The sequence below is a fragment of the Anomaloglossus baeobatrachus genome, chromosome 1 (genome assembly GCF_048569485.1).
Source record: "Anomaloglossus baeobatrachus isolate aAnoBae1 chromosome 1, aAnoBae1.hap1, whole genome shotgun sequence".
Lineage (NCBI taxonomy): Eukaryota > Metazoa > Chordata > Amphibia > Anura > Aromobatidae > Anomaloglossus > Anomaloglossus baeobatrachus.
The window spans coordinates 226,664,699-226,677,019 of record NC_134353.1 but is presented as its reverse complement, the minus strand read 5'-3'; positions in this window follow the sequence as shown (position 1 = coordinate 226,677,019).

The window sequence follows — 12,321 nt, the reverse complement described above, 5'->3', positions numbered from 1 at the left end:
TAGGAAGGATGTTAATGTATCAGACTCTTGTGCTGTGTTATTTATTAGTAGGTCAAAAATGGACCAACTTGGTAAAGGGTGTTCTGTTAAATTGCGCCCTTTACGGGGTTCATGTATATGCCCCGTTACCAATTTATGTAAATGGCTTACGGTACGGGGGGATACCCCGGGTTTGTTGTTTTTACATGCAGACGGTTCTCCTGCCACTTAGTTTCAATTTAATGCACTATTAAAAAAATGTATGGTTAAATTACAGTTAGACAGCTCCAACTTCTCATCACACTCTTTTCGGATCGGGGCTGCAACCGAGGCAGCAAGAGCTGGCCTCAAAGGAAAAAGAATTGGTAAAATTGGTAGATGGGCGTCAAACCGCTATCAGTTGTATATAAACCCTAATTTATTATAATTAATTTATTCTGTTTCTCTCCAATTCTAGGCCCAATGGTGATTTGGCTTGTAGGTCACTCGTTTATACATTGGGCACAGAGGAGAGCGGCTTGTAGAAATTACACAGAGAACTTATCTTTTCAGTATGAACTGATAAATGTTTTTTTGGTGCGGTATAAGGGGTCTGAAATTTTTTAATTTGGTTGGCACCCTAAAAGGTATGCTGTTGACTCACCCGTATCCTGATCTCATAATTTTACACATCGGAGGGAATGACCTAGGTAAAATAAAGACATTGGACTTGTTATCTAATTTCCACAGAGATTTTGCACTAATAAAGAACCTTTTTCCTTGTTCAGCACTGATTTTTTCTGAAATTGTACCAAGACTGGTCTGGAATGGTCAGCTTGCCTTTTTGGAAAAAATAAGGAAACGTGTCAATCGTGACATGGCAAAATTTTTTGTTAGTTTGGGCGACTTCTCGTATCGCCATAGTGATCTGGAAGGTTTTACGGCTGGCCTATACAGGTCAGATGGGGTACATCTCTCTGATGTTGGTCTGGACATTTTTAATGTGGGTATTCAGAATATGATAGAAAAATGGCTGCGGTGTTTGGGGGGGCCTCGTATTGTTAATACTCGGCCGTTTGGGGAAAAATCGCCCAACTATGTTGGGTGGATTGTGGTTTTATAAGTGGTTAATTGTACTTTATGGTGGTATTTATCAAATTTTATGGTTATTTATTTTTAATAATATGGTGATTTTAGTTTATCAAGTTACCAATAATAAAACACCACGGCCATTTTAATCCAAATGTCATGTGTCTGAGTATTTATTTCTTTATTAATGGTAAGTTAATTGGTTATAGTGGGCTTTATGCTACCATGTATAATCACCAGCAGCGTATAGCCTGGTGATTACATGGTGGCATGGGCCCCCTGACGTTATGTTTATAGGTGTTACAAGTTTAAGTTGTGGCATTCAGCGGTGCCAAATTCAGTATGGGGTATGAAGGGTTAATTCCCTTCATGTGGTAACACGAGCAGGCTGCTGTGATTGGTCAGCCTGCTGCTTGGTGGTAATGGAAGTAGTTATGATGGGAATTTATAGGGTTAATCTGCCTCATGTGAGTAACGCGAGCAGGCTGTGGGATTGGTCAGCCTGCTGCGCGCCAAATTTAAAGTCTGTCATTGGTGGACAGAGGTAAATATGCGGGAGACTTGCCTTTATAAGGAGTCAGCTGTGAGCCAGCTGTGTCAGTTTCCAGCTGTGAAGAAAGAAGAATCCCCCGCCCACCCTCCCAGTGTAAAGTCATGGTTTTTAACTGTTCATTAATTTTTTGTCGTGATGTTTTATTAGTTGGGGAAAAATCGCCCAACTATGTTGGGTGGATTGTGGTTTTATAAGTGGTTAATGGTACTTTATGGTGGTATTTATCAAATTTTATGGTTATTTATTTTTAATAATATGGTGATTTTAGTTTATCAAGTTACCAATAATAAAACACCACGGCCATTTTAATCCAAATGTCATGTGTCTGAGTATTTATTCTTTATTAATGGTAAGTTAATTGGTTATAGTGGGCTTTATGCTACCATGCATATAACCTAACCACCCTACAAGTGATGACGCATCTGGAATATATTATAACTCTCTCCTAGATATCCCTAATGCTGGGGCAATCTGATAACACTGGTACAGTTATTAATGATAGCCTACATTGTAGGAGGCTTATTATAGGACATGATGGTCTCTATGACAATAGCGTCTCCACTATTACAATATTGCATATGACTCATTTTATTCAATTAGGTCTCTAATTATATGAAAAATGTTTGGTTACACCAGAGAGGTTTAATTCTATAGGATATTAGTGATGAACGAGCACTACCATATTCAGGTACTCGTAACGAGCAATTTGACGCTCAGACATGCTCGACTTCTATACCGAGTATAATGGAAGTCAATTGGGAACTCAAATATTTTTCTGGAAAACCTTCCAGAAAAATGCTTGCATTTCCCACTGACTTCCATTATACTCGGTACACAAGTTGAGCCTGTCTGAGCGTTACGAGAACCGAGCACCTGAGCATGGCAGTAGCGCTCATTCATCACTATAGGATATGTTACAACTACTTCCATCCTCAATGTAACTACAGTATTTAGCTACATTTTTAGTTTTTTTGCATGTACCCTTAAAGGTTTTTTTTCCAGCAAACAAGTTTATTTAAATGTTGATTTTAATCCATAAATCTTGGAATAATAATAATAATTTCCACAATTGCATGTCTTTAAACAAATGTTCCTGTGCTGTGATAATCTTTTATGTGTCCCTGCTATGTACTGTGTACTGGCCGTGTCTGACCGTACAGGGACATGGTCTGATCATACCACATCTCCTGGGCCGGAGAGGATGCATAAAGTAGTATACAGATAGCACAGCATGGGATCACAGCTGATTCTCTTTACAAACATCCAACAATACTGGCACTCGCAATAAAGTTCTTTCTTGTGGTTTCTTTATTTCACTTTTTTTATTCCATTTTCTATATCAATATAACGCGTTTCGGCTTTACAACAAAGTAGCCATCTTCAGTTAGTTTAGTTGAGCCAGTCCAAGCGTCCGACCTGCTCGATTCTAGCACTGAGCACTCCAGCATTTTAGTGCTCACTCATCACCAGTGGAAGTTGTTATTCCAAGATCTATTGATTAAAATCAACATTAAAATGAACTTTGTTCATGGGAAGATCCCTTCAAGAGAAGTGGAAACTCTGCCTTATAAAGATTTATTTGTCTGCTCCACTCTTCCTGCAGTCAAGGTGAAAATGATTACTGCTGGCTCTGCACTTTTCAGAAACCACAGATAGAGTTCAATGCAGCTACTAAGTTAAACCCTGCCCTCAATAACTATGTGTGATATTTCATCAATAGATTTTCTGAGATAGAATACTCAGTATTTAAAAAGTAATAAATTATTGATGAGTGCAGACTGCTGTTTTATTTTGTTTTTAACTATCATGTAGAGTTATAGATCTCCCTGTATACAAATACAGTGGTACCTTGCTTAACGAGAACAATCCGTTCTGGGAGTGTGCTTGTTAATCAAGGTACTCGTTCAGCAGAGCAATATTTCCCATAGGAAATCATTGCAATGCTGACGATCCGTTCCACAACTTCTAAAATGTCCCATCCTGGCCCCCTATTCTATCATTCCACACATGTACAAACACACACGCACGCACACACGCACACACACACACACAAACACACACAAACACACACAAGCACACATGCACACGCACATATTATATGCTCACCTTACCTTCCGTTCCATCGCCGGTCTGCTGGGACTTGCTGTTCTCTGGTACGGGGCCGGGCTGTGTAACGCGTTACCATAACGACGAGGCAGGAAGTTCCCGGCCAGAGCGCTGACGTCAAAGGCAAAGCCACTTCCCTCTGGTTGGCCAGCGCTCTGCCTTTCATTAGTGATGACAGGAAGTTCCTCCCTCGTCACTATGGATGCAGATACACAGCGTGGACTGGAGCGGAGCGGTGTACTATAGCACCCAGGAGGCCGGCGATGAAAAAACACAAATTATGTTATATTATATGCTCACCTTACCTTCCGTTCCATCGCCAGCCTCCTGGGTCTTGTAGTTCGTCGCGAGGACGTCGCAATGTACCCGGGAACTACAAGAACCAAGAGACCGGCGATGGAACGGAAGGTAAGGTGAGCATAATACTGTATGTGTGTGCGTGCGTGTATGTTTGTGTGTGTTTGTGCGTACATGTGTGTGTTTGTGTGGACTGCAAGTGTGGGTCACAGTGCGGTGGATGGATGAAACCGGAAGTGTGAGCGGTGAGAATTTCGCTCGTACAGCAAAGCTTTCTCGTAAAGCGGGTTACAAATTTACAGAAAGCTTTACTTGTTAAGCGAAATTCTCGTTAAGAGGGTTACTCGTTATGCGAGGTACCACTGTACATGTTCTCCGTGATGGCAGCACAGGATATACCATAAATGTCTAATTAATGCATGTTTCATTACTGAAAACAAGATCTCTCTGAAGATCAGTGGTCCTCCTGACCCTCCATCCTGACACATACCAAAATCATGCAAGCAAACTTGCTTGGCTGTATTCACAGCTCACATATAGTAATGGCTCAAAGTGTTGGCACCTTTGAAATTGTTCCAGAAAATGAAGTATTTCTCCCAGAAAATTGGTGCAATTACACGTTTTGTTATACACATGATTTCAGTAAACAGTAGAATGATGTGCTTTACCAAAAAACTCCTATCTTTGTCTCCTCTGTCCACTAGACAATTTCTCAGAAGTATTTTGTCTTAAGGCCACGTCTCACTAAGCAACATCGCTAGCAACATCGCTGCTGAGGCACAACTTGCTAGCGATGTTGCTGTGTGTGACATCCAGCAACAACCTGGCCCCTGCTGTGAGGTCGTTGGTTGTTGCTGAATGTCCTGGGCCATTTTTTAGTTGTTGCTCTCCCGCTGTGAAGCACACATCGCTGTATGTGACAGCGAGAGAGCAACAACTGAATGTGCAGGGAGCAGGGAGCCGGCTTCTGCGGACGCTGGTAGCCAATGTAAATATCAGGTAACCTAGAAGCCCTTTCCTTGGTTACCCGATATTTACCTTCGTTACCATCGTCCGCCGCTCTCACGCTGTCAGTGCCGGCTCCCTGCTCCCTGCACACATAGCCAGACTACACATCGGGTAATTAACCCGAGGTGTACTCTGGCTAGGAGTGCAGGGAGCCAGCGCTAACCGGTGTGCGCTGGTAACCAAGGTAAATATCGGGTTGGTTACCCGATATTTACCTTAGTTACCAAGGGCAGCATCGCTTCCATGCGTCGCTGCTGGCTGGGGGCTGGTCACTGGTTGCTGGTGAGATCTGCCTGTTTGACAGCTCACCAGCAACCCGTGTAGCGACGCTCCAGCTATCCCTGCCAGGTCAGGATGCTGGTGGGATCGCTGGAGCGTCGCTTAGTGTGACGGTACCTTTACTCACATCTTGGCAAACTTCTGTCTAGCTTTTAATGTCTCTGTGTTGGCAGTGGGGTCCTCCTGAATCTCCTGCCATAGCATTTCATTCAAATTTTGACAAATAGTTTGCACTGACACTGATGTACCCTGAGCCTGCTGGACAGATAGAAATTTTTTTTAACTCGATTAGGGCTGTTTATCCACCATCCGAACTATCCTGCATTGCAACCTTTCATCAATTTTTCCCTTCCGTCCACATCCAGGGAGATTAGCTACAGTGCCATGGGTTGTAAGCTACTTGATTATGTTGTGCACCATGGACAAAGGAATATCAACATTTCTAGAGATGGACTCGTATCCTTGAGATCTTTGATATTTTCAATAATTTTGGTTCTCAATTCCTCAGACAGTGTTCTTTTCCTCTTTTTGTTCTCCATGCTCAGTGTGGCACACACAAACATACATTACAAAACTTGAGACAACATCTCCCCTTTTTATCTAGTTTCAGGCATGATTTTTATATTGTCCACACCTGTTTCTTGCCCAGGTGAGTTTGAGGCATCACATGCTTGAAACAAAGTTTTTTTATCCACAATTTTGAAAAGGTGACAATAATTTTGTCCTGACCATTTTGGGAGTTTTGTGTAAAATTATTTCAAATTTTTTTTTTCTGTTGGTTTTTATGTTGTTCCAATACACACAATAGAAATAAACGTGTATAACAGAACGTGCAACTGCAATAATTTTCTCTGAGAAATACTTCATTTTCTGGAACAATTACAAGGGTGCCAACATTTTCGGCCATGACTGTAGATGTGTATAGAAGGAGATGTATATGCACGGCCACCTCTCCATTGACAGTGACTGCTGCACCAGGCAGGACTGAGGAAGGAAAGGGGATCTGTGTTCTCAAGAATGGTAAATGCATGAAGTCAATGTAGACACTGTCTGGCCTCTATCTGGCAGTATTTGTCTTTTTCAGACATGCGTAAAAACATTGAATCCTGACAGAACGGAGTCAGACAGTGGTCACGTTGAGTTCATCAGCTTCAAGTGAATAGTTCTGTATGGGTTCCCAGTGGAATACAATTTTTCAGGGAATCTGACAGAAACACCAATGTAGTACTGGGCCTGTATTAATAAGTAAACAATATTTTTGGAGAAACCACTTGTTGCAGTAGTTGTGTTGAGCTATTTCAATTGTTCTCATTTCATTGCTTTATTGCAAAAAGCAGAATGTTTTGCTAATATCCCTCATCAATGGGAATTGAATCATTTTGATTGTAATTGTAAATCTAGTTGGAATGATCTTTGTTTTTATCTTTTGAGAATAGAATGTTTTGTATGAAACATTAATCATGTAACTGCTGTAAATTCTTACCAATAGGTGCCCCATAGTGTGCACATAATCAATGCAGATGTGGATAGGGGCTGGAAAAAGCTATCCTAATGTCCTATCCTAGCCGTGGCTTATTGTAGCACCCACGGGGCAGGGGTTAAATACTCGTCGCCGAGCTGGTGATGACGGGTCTGGGATGTCACGGGTGGCCCTGCCCGGCTTTGTGGCCCCAAGATGTACATGAAAAGGGGGGTTGGATGATGGGATGAGAATGTTGGGAGTAATATGTAGCGCCCTGGAAAACTAGGTAGATGTACATGTAGGCCCCCGCATAACACCTATCCCACAAAGGGTTAAATCAGCCGACCTGAAACCCTAGTCACCCCCCCAGGGAAGAACAGACACACCAGTGGGTGGGACCAGGCAGTTAGGAAACGCCCACCTAGGGGTCTGGAGAGCCCGGGGCGGGAAAACAGTCAGTTAACGTTCAAGTTCAGTTTGGAGTGGAGGTGAAGCTGACAGATGCCAGGGTCGGAGCCTGTCACCTTGGCTAGGTGGCAGACGGTAGCCAGAGGCTGCAGGAGATGGGAAGACGGCAGCCGGAGATCCGAGGTGGACCGGGACAGGGTTGGAGCCCGCCGGTACCGACACCGGAGAACTGACCTAGAAACAGTGAGCACAGAGGGGGTACTTGGACCCTGAAGCCAGGACCGGCACCGACGGCCTAGCTAATTAACCAATTGAGGCAGGATTTTAGGTCCTGTCCCAACCTAAGTCCCGAAAAGTAGACAACCACTCACCGAGAGGGATAGGGCAACCGCCAGGGCCCATAGATCCCAAGGGTCAGCGTCAGATGGGCACGGCTCCCAACCAAAGAACCGGGAGCGGACTCCCGTGTTTCACACCGGGAAGTCCTACCTACAACACACTGAGTGCAGAGGAGAGAGACTTTGACTACCAACCCGGGTGTGGGATCAGATACACCAGTCTGCGGCAGCCGGCCACCATCACCTTGGTTTTGCACAGGACTTGTGTGCTTTATTCGACCATGAGTAACATCCCCGGCCTGGCCGGGCGCGCCGGCATCTGCAATCACCATCCTCAGCATAGAGACACTGGGCCCCGGGACATCCATCCCTACCCACGGAGGGGTTAATATCCAGCTGCCAGCCTAACGTCCCCGGGAGCCCCACAATGGCAGCGGTGGTGCTGCATATCACCACACACCGTGGGTGGCGTCACAGACATTTTACAACCAATCCCGTATAAATACGTCCCCCATTTATTCGGAGTGTCCGTGCCACCCCCGGGTCTGGAGGACCCGTCGAGCCGTACCATAGCTCCGGATCCAAGCAAAACAAATAGTTGTCTCGTGAAGCCACCTGCGGTATGCGGCCAGGGATTAGCCGCCTCTGCAGTCACTCTCCTCTGGGGCAGATGGTGTCGCAGCCCGGATGGTTCGGCTCCCCACAGGTAGCGCGGGCCCTAGGGAGGATGATGGTGGAGAAGGTGGCGCCGGCACTAGCAATAACGGGATGACACAGGGGGCTGCGGTCAAAGTTCTTTTTACTCACAGTACTGTTGTCTCCCTCAGAGTGCCGCTTTCTGCCGTGATGGACCCCAGTTGGTCCTGGATGTTTCACAGGCCACCACTGGTTGGAATGGGCTTCGGGTGTTTTCTGCACTCTCCATAGACCCTGAAATCCCCGGTGGCTGTGAGGAACCCGGGCTAAGCTACCAACTCCAAGCCGTGGGACCTATGGCGCTCCCAAAAGCGTGAAGATAGAGAGAGAATATGTCTGGACCGAAGTCCCGACAGTGCTCCTCATCCCAAGCTGTACCCGAGGCTAACTGACTATGTGTAAAGATGCTCCTTCCCTTTTCCCCAAGTGGTGCCCGTCCCCCAGGTGGTTGTCCTAGTGACCGGGAAAGTCCCATGATTCGTGATGGCTACACCCCTATCTACCCTAAGCCATCCCCTGTGTGGTTTGTGAATGTGAGAAACACCAGCGATTAACCTCTCCTTAACCGGGATGAGTACCGCACCTTAAGTGAGGTGCAGTACCCTGTGGCGACTGAAGCCTCAGGGGTGCAACATTATTATTCCAACAGTTCAATCTGGTTGCTGGCAAATTAATAATTACTCATTTGTTTCCTGCCCCACTAAGGCCAGTTTTCCACATCCGAGTTTTGCATTCCATATTCAAATTGAGATGCACAGACTTGCCACGTCTCCTGATCCAAACCCGGCAGCCTCATGTATAACTATATGACTGCCAGATTTGTGTCATGAGAACCGCAGTCAGCCTGTGCATTCCAGCCTGAGTACAGACGGAGAAACATGGATGGGTGAAACCTAACCAGCCTAAGGGACATTGATCCTTGTTCTCGACCAACTACAAAATTATCAGCTGGTTGGGCTTCAGTATTCAGTTGGATGTACTCTGCAAAGAAATGTATAATGACAGATTGTTGTTTTGGGTTTTGTAGACTGTAAAGGCCGCTTTACATGCTGCGACATTGCTAGCGATGTCGCTAGCGATCGCACCCGCCCCTGTCGTTTGTGCGTCACGGGCAAATCGCTGCCCGTGGCGAACAATATTAGAGGTACGCGTCACACGTACTTCCCTGCCTAGCGACGTCGCTATGGCCAGCGAACAACCCCTTTTCTAAGGGGTCGGTTCGTGCAGCATAACAGCGACGTCACACAGCAGGCAACCAATAGAAGCGGAGGTGCGGAGAGCAGCCGCATGAAGGTCACTCCCACCTCGTTGCCGGAGGACGCAGGAACGCTGTTGTTCGTCGTTCCCAGCGTGTCACACGTAGCGATGTGTGCTGCCTCAGGAATGATGAACAACCTGCGTCCCAGAAGATCAACGACATTTTGAAAATGAACGCCAACGATCAATGATGTGGTGAGTATTTTGGATTGTTAGCGGTCGCTCGCATGTGTCACACGCAACAATGTCGCTAACGAGGCCGGATGTGCGTCACGAATTCCGTGACCCCAGCGACATCTCATTAGCGATGTTGCGTGTAAAGCGGCCTTTAATTGTGCCCTGGACTTCACCTGCTCCACCTACACTTAGACCTGTGTAATTTTCAGGGATCACATGTTCTTTTCACTTGGCTTTGTCATGGAATTTAAAAAGAAAAACTAAATCAATAATTGGTTATATTTTTGGAAAACCCCTTAATCCAACCATAACAAAGACGGCTTTTTGTCTCCCATGGTTTACAAATGAGCATGATACCCCTAACATAGGATTACATTCCTCCTCACTAATCTGTTAAATGTCCTTAATTTCTCAATATTATTATTACCAGTAGAATTAAACTACTGTAACAGTCTACAGTGCCTGAAGCTATGCACTCTTGAACATCTGGGTCATACTTGGAACAGGTAACTAGGGATGAAGAACTTGATTGTCTAAAGGTATTGTGCTTATTTTATTATATGGAATGAAAGCAGAATGACAAAAAAACTTTTGAATAAGTGATTGCTTTATACGGAAATGAATCGGACACCACAATATTTCCTCCTCAACCTCACCTCCCTGCTTGGAAACATCCACTACCTGCCTTTGACCTTCCACTTGTTTCCGTTTTCCTCTTCACATGTGACACATGACACTGCCCTTGACGCATCCAGTTTTGTCTTCCGTAATTTAACTGTATAACTGCCATTCGGCACATTCTTCATTATTGCTCATATGTCTATATCTATGTGATTACAGCGATGTGCAAACGTTTTAGGCATGTTTGAAGAAAATGCTGCACAGTAAGAATTCTTTCAAAAATAGAATTGTTAACAGTGTTATTTTTTTATCAATTAACAAAATGTAAAGTGACTGAACTAGAGCTGAGATTTTCGGTGGGTTCAGACGGACTTTAGATAAAGTTCAGTTTGGGACCCGTACTTGACCTGAACACCAATGGAAATCACTAATTATGCAGTTCGGGTCTTCGTCCACATATAGCCAGTCATAAACAGAACACTTCCGGGGGAGGGCGGGGTTTTCCATTTTGTTTGGTGCACACTACATCCGATTATGCTGTTGTTACCCCCTAGTGCAAACCACTCAAACACTGCAAGGGGCTCACACTGGGCTCAGCATCGAGCGTACCTGAGCACAGCGATGCGCACACGAGTGGTTTACGTCAACCACCCAAACTCCGAACCCGAACTCTGGTTTTTTGGGGGTTTTTTGTAAAGTATGTGTTTGCGACGAATACTGAACCTCGGGTTCGCTCATCTCTAGTAGGGGCACATCATTTGGGATTGATTGTGGTTGAGCAATCTAGAATGCTGTATATGTGCCCAGGCCGCTCTGTATAACGTAAAAAACAGCTTTTATTATGGTAACCTGATTGGCGATCGGATCCAATCGGTGTTGCTGGTCTCGGTCCAGTGCCTCCTCCTTCCATCGCTGTCCTCCTTGCCAGCTCCATGTGAATGACAGAGGCTGCCACTGCGCTCATGCGCACGCACACTTTGATCTGCCCTCCTGAGAGCAGATGCAAGCATTGTAGTGCGCATGCGCGAATGTAGGAGCGTAATGACAGACCTGGGAGGCAGGATGGATATGGAAGGAAGAGAGGAGGCGCCGGACCGAGACCGCCCTGCAGGTGAATATAATAAAAGATGTTTTTTACGTTATACAGATTGGCCTGGGCACTTATATACAGCATTCTAGAATGAATGCTGTATATAAGGGATCACTGGTGGTGGCTGCAGCTTATGGGGGAAAAAAACCTGTTGACAGGTTCACTTTAATTTTTCCATGGGACCTATCATGTAGTACTCGGCTTTGCACTCGTTGGGTATCATGGCGGCATCACACACTGTTCACACCGCAGAGTCTGACAAGCAGCCTGAGATCTCTTAAGTTTTACAGCCTGACTCAGGCGTCCGCTGTGTTTTGTTTTACTGCTCTCCAATCCAGCAGGAGTTAATTCCTGCTGGCTTGTGAGCGGTTGCTAGGAGCTCAGGCTGCTAATTACCATTTACAGCCATCTTCACTCTTTATAATGTTCTGCATCCGGTTGCTGGTCGCTGAATATAGCTTCAGCGTTGCTCCTCCATTATCAATCCTTATTGTTGTGATAAAGAGCCTGGAGATCTGTTGTGTACTTTCCAGTGTGGTGTGGAAATATCACAATTGTTAGTTTAATTCCTTTCTGTGTTTATTTCCTTCTTGGGTTTGTATTGTCTCTTCCTCGTGTCTGCAGTGTGCACAAGTTTTGGTTCTTTCTCCTGTCTGTGTTATTTGTAGGGGTTTCCTTCTCCAATCCTGACCCTAAAAGAAGTTAGGGTCATGTTGGCCACCCAAACCTAGCTACCATCAAGCTTACCTCTGGGAACATAGGGTCCATAGTTTGAGGGTCAGCTTAGAGGTCCAATTTCTGTTACCCTGATTCTCTTTGACATATGACTTGTGGAGGGCAAACCTAATTCTGCTTATTATTATTGTTTTATATTCATTTTTATCACTTAATATTGAGCAGAATTAAGTCTGGTGACTTGTCACACTGTTAGAACATGTTATGATAGGGCTTCTTGCAACTTGTATTCTTTCCTGTATCAACG